General features: G+C 36.3%; 1 protein-coding gene across 1 annotated transcript in view; it reads left to right on the top strand.

Annotated features, from left to right (window-relative positions):
- Nucleotides 1–15,334, top strand: part of LOC138356891 (uncharacterized) — a 418,031-nt gene that overhangs the window by 270,380 nt on the left and 132,317 nt on the right. The window lies entirely within an intron of this gene.

The raw sequence follows: 15,334 nt of genomic DNA, 5'->3' as shown, positions 1-15,334 counted from the left end.
GGACAAAAAGGATGGATGAGCCAAAGAAATGTTTAGGGTGAGAAATTCGGTGGTTTATTTAAGAATAAATCATATGGCTAGTTTTCATTTTGAAAGTGGCTTGGTGGAAGTGTTAAAAATGTTATTTTGAAAAAGACCCTATTATCTTATTTATTGGAATAGGTTCCAAAGATATTTCATACACAATCTGAGCTAAAGAAAGTCTTTTGGGTGTGGGGAAAGTCTTTGGGCCTGTTACATTTTACAGCATTAGAGGGGTCAGTGAAATGGTACCTTTTTGAGAAATAAGAAAGTGGTTGGTTCTTGGAAAATACTTGGGATGAGGGTCAAATATCTCTACTGATAGGATCTCTCTGTAAATATGTCATATGATAGATTATTTATGTTTTACATAATGAAATTCACTCTTATTGTATTTGAAAAATTAGGGTTTAATAGTAACTTTTAATATTTCTCCGATAACATTTTTAAAGATTTTCATAGAGTGCAACATAGAGAAATTGTTCTGTGGGAAACCCATTAAGCATAATTATAGAAAATGTTTAAGATTCATTTTCATTTTGAGATTTATATATAAAAATCTGGAAAATTTGGTGATGGCCAAAACATTTTGAATTATTCAGAAATTTATGTAAATTATTATTCATGTAAATTTACACCTGGTCTGGAATAATATAATCTAGATTTTAGAGGGAGCACTGTAGCTTGTCTTCACAAAGCAAAAAATAGTTATATTGATAATTTCAAGTTTTAATGGTACAGTGAAATTGTGGTAATTTTTTTTTTTATAGAAGTAAATAGGTAACCAGTATGAACACATTGTAATTGTAATTAACTAGTGCACTTTTTTTTTTTTTTTTTTTTTTTTTTTTTTTTTAAATTGTGGCTTTCTTGAGATTCGGTATTTGATTGAAATGTAATTATTTTCCTCTCATTAATGCCTTAATTACTTGATACCTTGTTAAGCAGAATATTGAGCGTGTAGAACGTATTAATTCAATGTTAAAGTTCATGTTATACATGTTAACAGAAATAGATAAATTAGTCTAGATATTCTGTTCGACTAGTTAACAAGTAATCTAGACACTAATTTAGTGTTTTTTTTCATGAACACACTTCATTGTGATGCTTCAAAACTGGTTATCTCGGAAGAAAATTCTGTCTTGCAGCATGATCCTTCCCAACTTCCTCATGTGCCAAGAAGCATGCTCAGCCTATCTTGCTTGTGGATGCTAAGCTCCTCTATGCAAAATTTGAACAAGAGGAATGGCAAACGTGTGTCTCTCTCTCTCTGTGTTAATGCATGAATGACAAAAACCTTGAACCAAAGACATACCCGATAGTGAATTTTAAGGGTCGCAGCTAAGACATCTAGTGACTGCATGGATATTTATCATTTTTATAATCACTCGGTTTACAAGACTTTCAATGTAAACGTGTGTGTAACTTTGGAATGCGAACAATACTGGCATACTATGATCTGAGTATGTGCCTAGATGTCAGTGCCAATAACACAAAACATTGTCATAACCTTCCAAGAATTTCTTGGCAGCATATGATATTGATCCCAATTATTGCAGTGCACCATCTGTTGTGTGGACCTGTTACAGGAAGCTGTTTTTAAGTACCTTAAATTTTCCAGTGCTTGTGAAATATTTAAAACATTCTAGAGGAATGTGACAATTGAGTGTATATATTGACTTCCTGAGACGAGGAATATCCTGTGCTTTAAATTAACTGCCTTATGGGAATGATTCCCATAGAAATGTGATGAGGTGTCCCAGATGTCATTTACCTCAGAAATGTTCGTCTTCCTTACCCACAGAAATCAAGTCCCTCCATAAAGTGCCTCCCTGTGTTCCTGACAATTACCAGGTGAACTCTGATAGACTAAGGTTTCAGGTGTTATTTACATACATCACTAGAAACATAAATTCTCTATTAGAACCATCAGCTCCTGGATGAATTGTGTCAACTAATAAATTTGAGCATCTGTTTTACCAAATGTTTTAGACGGTTTTCAGCATAACCAAATTTCTTGCTTCGATTTTTTTTTTCAGATACCCAATTACCAGCATTTAAGTATTCATTGTTCATAAACCCTGTGATTTTGTTTTATTTATATTAAAAATTATAAAGCACAAACCTTAACATGCAATAGAGTTGTTTGATTTGATTTTGCCATCTTCAATAACATACGTGCTCCTACAAACAGCTGATTATTCTTAAATTTGCATAATTTTGTATTTGACTAGCAGTTATGTTACTGCAACAATGTCTGTTAAGAAACTTAAAAAGAATGGAATGTACTGTATCAGTATTAGTAAGTCTTGAATTCAAGCTAAACTATATTAATTGTTTTCCATACTTTAGGAGCTTTTTTGAATTTAAGAAGCCTATGAACAACAAAAGAAAATTCACTGTCATATCTGATAACTGTATTTCGTCAAGATTTAAATTAAAAAATGCTAAAGTACTTTTTTAATAAGTTTTATTTTATATTTGGAGTTATTGACAGCATCTATTTGCAAATGTAGGCAAGTTTGAGCACTGGAAATCATACACTATGCATAACACGAGTTAGCCTGATACTGGACAAAGGGCAAGTTGAGTTATTGTAAAAAGCAGCTGTTTGACAATGCCTTATCAGATATAATCATGCAATTTCTAAATAAGATGGTTTTTAATTATTTATATGCAGTGTAAGTTTACAAGTATAAGAACTTTAAGCCGTTTGATTGACTTTTTTATTATTATTAGTGTAATAACATTGCTAAAACAAATGTGATGTTTAAACAGACCTACCCTCTCTAGGTGGAGTGTGCAGCTCTGGTAGTTGGCTTGTACTCACGTCTTATTACATAGTCCCTTGTGCTGAAGTGCCATTCTTTCTGCCCGGTGCAGAAGGAAACTGTGAAATTAAATACCATATGCTGTTTTGTTACAGTTCTCTTTCTATTATATATATATATATATATATATATATATATATATATATATATATATATATATATATATATATATATATATATGTATATGTATATGTATATATATATATATATATATATATATATATGCTTCGATAGATATATATATATATATATATATATATATATATATATATATATATATATATATATATATATATATATATATATATATATATATATATATATATATATATATATATAATGTATCACTATATTAACTTGTCCTCTTATGAATGTTGGAACAGAAATACAAGTTGTATGGTTGATACCCAATTGATCATTGTTAAAACATTAATTGATAGCTAAACGAATATTATTTGATAGTTTTAGTATTGGAGTCCTGTATAAGTTTTTACCAGCTCATTTCATGTATTCAAACTTTCTTTTCTTTACATATTTTATTTAAATGATCTTGCCATTTTCCTATAATTGCTTACAATATACAAATTATTAAAGTTTGCACTATTGTTAAGTCTTGATTATATGCCCAAAAATGCCATTTCAAATAAGACTAGTTTCATCTGTTCTGTGTAATTCTGTTAAATATTAGGAAATCCGATTTTAGTTTCCAGTTTCATTACTGTTTCATTCTTAGTCTGATCAGCTATAGGTTTGTGTCTAGAATAATACTAAATGAAGAGAACATAATTTACTTGGTTCTCATTCAAATCTGTACAAGAATGATTGACCTACTGTTAGACAAGTAAAAGCCATGGAGATTGTGTTATTAAATCAGATGTTATTTAATTTAATGAGAAACTAAAGCAGTAATCTCTTAGCTCATGGGGAAAGGGCTCTTGGAAATATACATCCCTTTGTAAGACAATGTATCAGATTATAGATGACGGGTAATTCAATAGTAATTGAATTAATACATGCACGTTCCCGTTTCATCGTCATAATCAATCTACTGTACTATTAAACCATAAAATTTGTTTTGAGCAGATGGCTAAAAGTTGTAATGATTATGTCCAGAAATATACAAAGTTTCAATGTTCATAGAAAGTATGTTACTGTAGTTGCATTCAGCATTGTAATTATTTTGTTTTCTTGAAGAGATGTTGACAAACATTGCCAGTTGCGCTCCAAACTAGTCAGGACGTCAAATTTGCACTTCTCTGATTCATCGCATTTTTATTTTTCTGCCAATCCAAGTGTCATGTCACCAGCGACTGTGTTGCTAAGTCGCAAAGTAATATTGACCCCAGTGTTTTTGTGAAATGAGAAAATGTAAATGGTGTTGGTATCACCTTGTTTGTATGTTTATCATATTTGTAATATGTTGTATAAAGGAGTTAACATTCATTTTGGATAATATTTGTGTTTTAATAACCTTTCTTGATTTGTATCCCATTCCACTCCTATAAGAGATGGCAACACTTTTACAAGAAGAGAAAAGCTTATCATAAGCTAGTACAATAGATAACAAATTGGCCAAATAAGGAAAATAGAGCAATGGGTAAGTACTTTCATATGTTTTACTTGTGTAATTAGATAATTAGCATTGATTAGTAACTAGTAATTAGACATTAGCATGCATTTATTTAGTGATTCTTTTCTGGGAAAAGCCCCTTGTGGCTTCCTGAAGCCATATTGTTGAGACGACTCCCAACAACTTGGTCACATCAGCCATGTAGTTTAGTTTTGTTTAGTATAGCTTGAGGTTACCTTGAGGTGTTTTCGGGGCTTAGTGTCCCTGCGGCCCGGTTGTCGACCAGGTCTCCTCGTTGCTGGACTAGTCAACCAGGCTGTTGGATGTGGCTGCTTGCAGCTTGAGATATGAGTCACAGCCTGGTTGATCCTTTGAAGGTGTTTTATCAAGTTCTCTTGAACACTGTGAGGGATTGGCCAGTTATGCCCCTTACATGTAGTGGGGACCAGAGCCAGAACCTGGCTCCAACACAGAGGCACAGAGAGAGAGAGCAATAGCAGATAACACTCCTCCACCCCCACTGGAAATGCATCCTGAAAGTCTGCGAACCAATACAGCAACCCGTCCTCAGACCAAGTCTATTCAGCCGGCAACCCCAAGAACGCATTCATCAATATAACATGCTGTTCATTCATAATAGGAATTCTCAAATATAAATTAATATTGTTATATATTAGCATACTGTGCATATTTAGGCATTGGTTAGGTTAGGTGTTTAAATTCTGTCGGCGATTATTTGTATTTATAGTTCATGGGAGGAGCATCTACAGTGTTGTGGTTCAAACCAAAGTTGTAATTTAAGCACTCGTTCCAGAAGTATTCAGACATCATCAGTTGTGAGTCATGTGTAAACCATTTTTCATTCATAAATGGGGTTTGGGGGGTGCATAGAATGGACTTCGCCCTTCGTTTATGAGGAAAGGCTGAATACAGACCATTGCTGAATTCAAAGAGATCGAAGCCTCAGAACTGCCAAATGAACTCCCCCCAACAATGTAAACAAATCCTATGGTTCATTGTCTACACTCTGGGGGGGGGGGGCTTCCTTAGGTCTATTGCCTTTTGGAGTTGGATACTGCAGGTAGCTCATCTGCTAGTTTCTCAGGGTTTGATTGTCTGTGCTGTACATGCCCTGGAGTGTACCTGGATGGGGTTCTGGGAGTTGTTCTCCTCCCTCCCCAAGTCCATCCTGGGGCCAGGCTTTACTTGTGAGAGTTTGATCCAATAGGCTGTTGCTTGGAGTGCTAGCAGGCCCATGTATTCACCACAGCCCGGTTGGTGCGGCACTTCTTGAAGAAAACTACTGTATCTAGTTTTCTCTTGAAGATATCCATGTTTGTTTCGGCAATATTTCTTATACTTCCTGGGAGTATGTTGAACAATTGTGGAGCTCTGATGTTTATTCAGTGTTCTCTGATTGTGCCTATGGCACCCCTGTTCTTCACTGGTTCTATTTTTGCATTTTCTTCCATATCGTTCACTCCAGTATGTTATTTTATTGTGTAGATTTGGCCCTCAAGTATTTTCCATGTGTATATTATTTTGTCCCCAACTTTGGCTCCCTGGCGAGTGCCTTTCATTTCTTGAATGTTTTTTGAGCAGCATCTTGTGCCAAATACTGTTGCTTCTTATCATGCAGTGGTGATAGAGCTTCTGCTGTTTGCATTTGATACTTGGCATCATTTCGGAAGCCATTTCACTCATTGTTTTACCTCTGGCCTACTCATGTGCCACCTGAGCCCTCCTGGTCCTTGGATCATGTCCTCAGAACACCTTTTCAGTTTTAGCATGTCCCTTTCAGTCCGGGATTCTTTTTCTATGGCAGTTTTCGTGTTGGTGCTGACTTCCTACAGTGGGGTCGGGGAGCTTCCTGTTTATTTTCCAGAGGCACGGATTTTGTTCTTTTGGCCTTGATGAGTGTCTCCTTTTCTGGCAAAGGTTGAGTTGACGGCTTCCAGATGTGTCCTTTGGTTCTTATAAATGGTTGGTTCGGCCAGGGGTGCATCATGTGCTATGTCCCGCAACATCTCTTGACCACTACCTTCGTGCCACTGATTCTGCCTCAGTGGATGTTTTGCGGGTTGATTCTGTTTGGATAGTTTCTTGATCTAGGTTTTTGTGTTCCTTGCCTTTGGTTTCTCTTCCCTGGCATGTCCCTCTCTTTCTTCTCTGTGGGCAGTTATGTTCAGGGAGCCACAGAGGACTCCCCCCATAAAACCAGCATTAAATGTAATGAAGCGCCTCTTTCTAGGTGAGCTCAAGTGACTCCCAGATTCCCTCTTTCAGGTCTTCAATTGGTGGATGTCATCTGCACATCTGCTTCAGAACTGGTATGGAGGACTGGGAGCTCTGCGTTTCCCGCCCAACTGATGAGGTCAGTGCTAACGAGCTCATGCTCGTTTCGAGATATTCGATCCTTTGTTTACATTGTTGGGGAGTTCGTTTATTAGCTTTGAGGTCTCGGTGTCTTTGAATCCAGCAATGGTCTGCATTAGTTTGCTGACTGTCTGGAGGCTTTCCCAATGGAGTAATCATGTCACCTGCTCTCTCTACCTCTGTGAGGTGGGCCCAGGTTCTGGCTCTGGTCCCTCCATGGCTGATGTGACCAAGTAATTGGGAGCTATCTCGGCAAGATGGCTTCAGGGAGCTACCGAGTCTCATCCAGAAAGGAGATGTATTATGTTCAATGTTTTTTTTTCATCAGCCATCACATCAGTCTATGATGTGCATTGTATTAGAGTACAAGGATAAGCAGCTTCATAGAAAGTTTCAAAGGGAACAAGGGAGTTTATGCAGTACATTAATAGTTAAGCACTAATTTATACTGTACTGATAAGCAACGGTAATCAACGAGTCGATCTTTTTGGGTTATATTTGCATCAATACATATCGGCCCTCTTCATGGCTGGTGTGTGTGGCAAGAGGCAACCCATCCTCCTATTTTCACAGTACAAGTACTGTACTGTACTTTTTGTAACGGTGGTCGATCTTACCAATATGTAGTAATGGAGCCACAGTAAGCCTTTTTTGTACTTTTTATAGTTTGGAAAATCAAGCAAAAACCAAAGTTAAATATTCCTAGGCCTAGTATAGCACATATACATATTATATTTGGCCTCAGGATAAGTTAGGTTAGGTTTTATTAGCAATATAAATATATAAACTTTTTCCAGTTTGTCTGAATTCAATACTACAAAACTTCTATCTATTGGTCCTTCATGACATATTTTAACTTTTGACCATATCATTACTATAAGTACTTTCATTTCAAGAGATGGGCTGTAAGAGGACTAAAGTAGTTTAATGATTTAATGGGCTGTCAAATGCAACTTGGGAAGCTCCCTTTCTGGCGTAAGGTACAGAGATTAAAACATTTATTTATTTATATATACAAGAAGGTACATTGGGTTTATGAGGGATACATAGCATAATGTGTTTACATTCTTGTAAAGCCACTAGAATGCACGGCATTTCGGGCAGGTCCTTAATTAATCTAACAAATAATTTTAATTGGGTAACTTCTGGCAAACTTTATAACATGTTAACGGGTACATTGTAAGAATTTTTTACAAAGATTAGTAGGCACATTAAAGCACATTGATAGCACATTTAAGATGACAGCAATGATTACAATGGTAGAGCTGTATGGCTTAGGTACATATATTGGGGGGATTGGGTAGCATACAATATATAGTGTGTTCAATGCAACAACCATGATATATATATATATATATATATATATATATATATATATATATATATATATATATATATATATATATATATATATATATATATATATATATGTCGTACCTAGTAGCCAGAACGCACTTCTCAGCCTACTATGCAAGGCCCGATTTGCCTAATAAGCCAAGTTTTCATGAATTAATATATTTTCTCTAATTTTTTTCTAATGAAATGATAAAGGTACCCATTTCATTATGTATGAGGTAAAAAAAATTTTATTGGAGTTAAAATTAACGTTGATATATGACCGAACCTAACCATCCCTACCTAACCTAACCTAACCTATCTTTATAGGTTAGGTTAGGTTAGGTAGCCGAAAAAGTTAGGTTAGGTTAGGTTAGGTAGGTTAGGTTGTCGAAAAAACATTAATTCATGAAAACTTGGCTTATTAGGCAAATTGGGCCTTGCATAGTAGGCTGAGAAGTGCGTTCTGGCTACTAGGTACGACATATATATATATATATATATATATATATATATATATATATATATATGTCGTACCTAGTAGCCAGAACTCACTTCTCAGCCTACTATTCAAGGCCCGATTTGCCTAATAAGCCTAGTTTTCCTGAATTAATATATTTACTATAATTTTTTTCTTATGAAATGATAAAGCAACCCTTTTCTCTATGTATGAGGTCAATTTTTTTTTATTGGAGTTAAAATTAACGTAGATATATGACCGAACCTAACCAACCCTACCTAACCTAACCTAACCTATATTTATAGGTAAGGTTAGGTTAGGTAGCCAAAAAAAGCTAGGTTAGGTTAGGTTAGGTAGGTTAGGTAGACGAAAAAACATTAATTCATGAAAACTTGGCTTATTAGGCAAATCGGGCCTTGAATAGTAGGCTGAGAAGTGCGTTCTGGCTATTAGGTACGACATATATATATATATAAATATATATATATATATATATATATAATATATATATATATATATATATATATATATATATATATATATATATATATATATATATATATATATATATATATTAGTATATTTTGGTAGCAGTCTTTCCTGTAGACATATTTTATTAAATATGACCGAAAAAGTAAGATTAATAATTCTAACACGAATTTTCTCAATCTTTCGTACATTATGCTTCACTGTTGGAGGTAAATCAAAAATCACTTCTCCAAAATTCATTTTTATTTCTAGTCTGACGCGACACGGGCGCGTTTCGTAAAACTTATTACATTTTCAAAGACTTCACAAATACACAACTGATTAGAACTTGCGTTTCCCTGATTTTATATCTACATTTGAGTGAGGTAGGAAGGGTGATGTGGCATTACATTTGAGTGAGGTGGGAAGGATGATGTGGCATTAGAGGATATTAATAGGGTATTAAAAGTATCAACACAAGACAGAACACGAAACAATGGATATTGAATAGAAGTGTTTGTAGAAAGCCTATTGGTCCATACTTGATGCTTCTATATTGGAGCGGAGTCTTGAGGTGGGTAGAATATAGTTGTGCAATAATTGGCTGTTGATTGCTGGTGTTGACTTCTTGATGTGTAGTGCCTCGCAAACGTCAAGCCGCCTGCTATCGCTGTATCTATCGATGATTTCTGTGTTGTTTACTAGGATTTCTCTGGCGATGGTTTGGTTATGGGAAGAGATTATATGTTCCTTAATGGAGCCCTGTTGTTTATGCATCGTTAAACGCCTAGAAAGAGATGTTGTTGTCTTGCCTATATACTGGGTTTTTTGGAGCTTACAGTCCCCAAGTGGGCATTTGAAGGCATAGACGACGTTAGTCTCTTTTAAAGCGTTCTGTTTCGTGTCTGGAGAGTTTCTCATGAGTAGGCTGGCCGTTTTTCTGGTTTTATAGTAAATCGTCAGTTGTATCCTCTGATTTTTGTCTGTAGGGATAACGTTTCTATTAACAATATCTTTCAGGACCCTTTCCTCTGTTTTATGAGCTGTGGAAAAGAAGTTCCTGTAAAATAGTCTAATAGGGGGTATAGGTGTTGTGTTAGTTGTCTCTTCGGAGGTTGCATGGCTTTTCACTTTCCTTCTTATAATGTCTTCGATGAAACCATTGGAGAAGCCGTTATTGACTAGAACCTGCCTTACCCTACAGAGTTCTTCGTCGACTTGCTTCCATTCTGAGCTGTGGCTGAGAGCACGGTCGACGTATGCGTTAACAACACTCCTCTTGTACCTGTCAGGGCAGTCGCTGTTGGCATTTAGGCACATTCCTATGTTTGTTATATAGGAATGAACAAACATAGGAATGTGCCTAAATGCCAACAGCGACTGCCCTGACAGGTACAAGAGGAGTGTTGTTAACGCATACGTCGACCGTGCTCTCAGCCACAGCTCAGAATGGAAGCAAGTCGACGAAGAACTCTGTAGGGTAAGGCAGGTTCTAGTCAATAACGGCTTCTCCAATGGTTTCATCGAAGACATTATAAGAAGGAAAGTGAAAAGCCATGCAACCTCCGAAGAGACAACTAACACAACACCTATACCCCCTATTAGACTATTTTACAGGAACTTCTTTTCCACAGCTCATAAAACAGAGGAAAGGGTCCTGAAAGATATTGTTAATAGAAACGTTATCCCTACAGACAAAAATCAGAGGATACAACTGACGATTTACTATAAAACCAGAAAAACGGCCAGCCTACTCATGAGAAACTCTCCAGACACGAAACAGAACGCTTTAAAAGAGACTAACGTCGTCTATGCCTTCAAATGCCCACTTGGGGACTGTAAGCTCCAAAAAACCCAGTATATAGGCAAGACAACAACATCTCTTTCTAGGCGTTTAACGATGCATAAACAACAGGGCTCCATTAAGGAACATATAATCTCTTCCCATAACCAAACCATCGCCAGAGAAATCCTAGTAAACAACACAGAAATCATCGATAGATACAGCGATAGCAGGCGGCTTGACGTTTGCGAGGCACTACACATCAAGAAGTCAACACCAGCAATCAACAGCCAATTATTGCACAACTATATTCTACCCACCTCAAGACTCCGCTCCAATATAGAAGCATCAAGAAATATGGACCAATAGGCTTTCTACAAACACTTCTATTCAATATCCATTGTTTCGTGTTCTGTCTTGTGTTGATACTTTTAATACCCTATTAATATCCTCTAATGCCACATCATCCTTCCCACCTCACTCAAATGTAATGCCACATCACCCTTCCCACCTCACTCAAATGTAGATATAAAATCAGGGAAACGCAAGTTCTAATCAGTTGTGTATTTGTGAAGTCTTTGAAAATGTAATAAGTTTTACGAAACGCGCCCGTGTCGCGTCAGACTAGAAATAAAAATGAATTTTGGAGAAGTGATTTTTGATTTACCTCCAACAGTGAAGCATAATGTACGAAAGATTGAGAAAATTCGTGTTAGAATTATTAATCTTACTTTTTCGGTCATATTTAATAAAATATATATATATATATATATATGTCGTACCTAGTAGCCAGAACGCACTTCTCAGCCTACTATGCAATGCCCGATTTGCCTAATAAGCCAAGTTTTCATGAATTAATTGTTTTTCGACTACCTAACCTACCTAACCTAACCTAACCTAACTTTTACGGCTACCTAACCAAACCTAACCAATAAAGATAGGTTAGGTTAGGTTAGGTAGGGTTGGTTAGGTTCGGTCATATATCTACGTTAATTTTAACTCCAATAAAAAAAATTGACATCATACATAATGAAATGGGTAGCTTTATCATTTCCTAAGAAAAAAATTAGAAAAAATATATTAATTCAGGAAAATTTGGCTTATTAGGCAAATCGGGCCTTGCATAGTAGGCCAAAAAGTGAGTTCTGGCTACTAGGTACGACATATATATATATATATATATATATATATATATATATATATATATATATATATATATATATATATATATATATATATATGACAATGTCAGACCACGGAGGAAAAATGAAACAGGAAATTTCCTTAAGTACTTTCGTATATTAAATACATCTTCAGAAGGTGTATTTAATATACGAAAGTACTTAAGGAAATTTCCTGTTTCATTTTTCCTCCGTGGTCTGACATTGTCACATTCTTAATCACGTGTTTATTTTCGTGATATACACACATATATATATATATTTATATTTATTTTAGTATATTTTGGTAGCAGTCTTTCCTGTAGACATATATTATTAAATATGACCGAATAAGTAAGATTAATAATTCTAACACGAATTTTCTCAATCTTTCGTACATTTCTTTTCACTGTTGGTGGTAATTCAAAAATCAATTCTCCAAAATTCATTTTTATTTCTAGTCTGACGCGACACTTGAGCGCGTTTCGTAAAACTTATTACATTTTCAAAGACTTTAGTTTACACATACACAACTGAATAGAACTTACACATCTCCGATTTGTTTATATCTACATTTGAGTGAGGTGGATGGGGTGAGGTGGCATTAATAGGGTATTAATTTCATCAACACAAGACAGAACACAAAACAATGGGTATTGAATGGAAGTGATTGTAGAAAGCCTATTGGTCCATATTTCTTGATGCTTCTATATTGGAGCGGAGTCTTGAGGTGGGTAGAATATAGTTGTGCAATAATTGGCTGTTGATTGCTGGTGTTGACTTCTTGATGTGTAGTGCCTCGCAAACGTCAAGCCGCCTGCTATCGCTGTATCTATCGATGATTTCTGTGTTGTTTACTAGGATTTCTCTGGCGATGGTTTGGTTGTGGGAAGAGATTATATGTTCCTTAATGGAGCCCTGTTGCTTATGCATCGTTAAACGCCTAGAAAGAGATGTTGTTGTCTTGCCTATATACTGGGTTTTTTGGAGCTTACAGTCCCCAAGAGGGCATTTGAAGGCATAGACGACGTTAGTCTCTTTTAAAGCGTTCTGTTTTGTGTCTGGAGAGTTTCTCATGAGTAGGCTGGCCGTTTTTCTGGTTTTATAGTAAATCGTCAGTTGTATCCTCTGATTTTTGTCTGTAGGGATAACGTTTCTATTAACAATATCTTTCAGGACCCTTTCCTCCGTTTTATGAGCTGTGGAAAAGAAGTTCCTGTAAAATAGTCTAATAGGGGGTATAGGTGTTGTGTTAGTTGTCTCTTCAGAGGTTGCATGGCTTTTCACTTTCCTTCTTATGATGTCTTCGACGAAACCATTGGAGAAGCCATTATTGACTAGGACCTGCCTTACCCTACAGATATATATATATATATATATATATATATATATATATATATATATATATATATATATATATATATATATATATATATATATATATATATATATTATATATATATATATATATATATATATATATATATATATATATATATATATAATAAAATAAATATAAAATCATATCATGGTTATCATATCATCATCATCATCAAACTAGATCCTGTGGTTCTTCAGCCATCTGTGCGTTTACTATGCATCAAGACGGGTATATTCCTTGTTTCCTTCCTCGCTCAGTCAATTGATTCCAAGATAGCATTCCATTCCAAATAGTTTGGTGCACGCATTGTTGAGGCTCCTTCGAAAGTGGCTGCTGACCATTTCACTTTCTTCTCATGTGTTTGTGAGGTGTAATCTAGAAGCATGTTTATGAATACTACAAGAGGCACTGTCATCCTCCTGTCCTATTTTGCAATGGAATCCAGGGACCTTCAAGATGTCACACAGAAATTAAAAGACCATTTTGAGTCACAGAGCCATTCTGTTTTCAAGTTAATTCATTCACACAATCCCCTCACAGTTGTCATTTGATACCTCTTCAAATTGTTTAGCTCACATTCGATGGTCATATCCTCCTGCCCTCAGTAATTCTTGCTGGTGCGAAGTGACATGATGGGATACATTCCCTATTTACGTCTGCAATAAGTGTTTTAAGTATGGATAAAGTGCTGTGACTCATTGTAGTGAAGTGCTCCTTTGCCCAATGTGTTGTGAATTCGGTCATTTAAAGTCAGTGTGTTCTTTCCCAGCATACTGCATTATCTGCCCATCCTGCATACTCCAGGTGTTGTATGAATAAGTGTGAACAAGCCATTCTTACTGCAAGAGACCATGTATTTTTTCCTGAGGGAAAACACCAGGTCTATCACCTTAGCTTCTTCTCTGACATGACTTGGGCTCTTGAGGCTTCTTAGGATCCTCCAGCCCACTCTCCAGATCTGGAACCATTTTCCAGGTTCTGGATTCTGCTGTCTCTACCACCTCACATCCTTCTGCTCCACCTTGGTCTAATGTCATGAGTTTCTCTCTCTGTTCTCCTTCTCGTGTACCCGTCCTTTCTTCCAAGTTTTGTGTGTCCTGTCAAGGTTTCACCTTGTTTTACTACCTCTTCTCTCTTCTATGTCATTGCAAGCCCCTTAGGCCCCAGGCTCCATCCTCCTCCTCTTCCTGAACCTATCTGGACTCCGGACTATTTTGGCTTATGTCCACCCCCTGCCTTGATCGCTCTTTATCTTTCTCTCTGCCCAAGATGTTGGATAACATTCCCCTTATATCTATCATCTTCGGGCCTGAAACATAGGCTGATATCTCCCTCTCTTTCAAAAGGGTAAGAAGGTCCTCGACCCACCAATTTTACCCTAACCTCGTTCATGTTTTCCTTGTACTGGTCTGGGTTTGTCAGTCACCCCTCTATCTCTCTCTCACATTATCTTCACTGCATATACTATCTTCGTCATCATAACCTTCTCTTCTCACTATTTTTATTACTAACCATCTTCCCTACTCGCTATTTTCTTCACAGCAACCCAAATGAATTCAGTTCGTCGTTTTCAAGTACAGTACCTTACCTTACCTTGAGGTGCTTCCGGGGCTTAGCGTCCCCGCGGCCCGGTCGTCGACCAGGCCTCCTGGTTGCCGGACTGATCAACCAGGCTGTTGGACGCGGCAGCTCGCAGCCTGACGTATGAGTCACAGCCTGGTTGATCAGGTATCCTTTGGAGGTGCTTATCCAGTTCTCTCTTGAACACTGTGAGGGGTCGGCCAGTTATGCCCCTTATGTGTAGTGACCCAGTAACTCAGTGCAGTAAACTCTACGGAAAGTCAAATAATATATACAGTACTGTACATGGAAGATAATTTTATCATTATTATTTTATACCACAGACGTGACCACACATTTATAATGCTAACCAGCATATATACATTTTC

This window comes from Procambarus clarkii, chromosome 7 (genome assembly GCF_040958095.1).
Source record: "Procambarus clarkii isolate CNS0578487 chromosome 7, FALCON_Pclarkii_2.0, whole genome shotgun sequence".
NCBI classification, from domain to species: Eukaryota; Metazoa; Arthropoda; class Malacostraca; order Decapoda; family Cambaridae; genus Procambarus; species Procambarus clarkii.
Note: the sequence above shows the minus strand (reverse complement) of the source record. Positions and strands in the feature narration are given on the sequence as shown.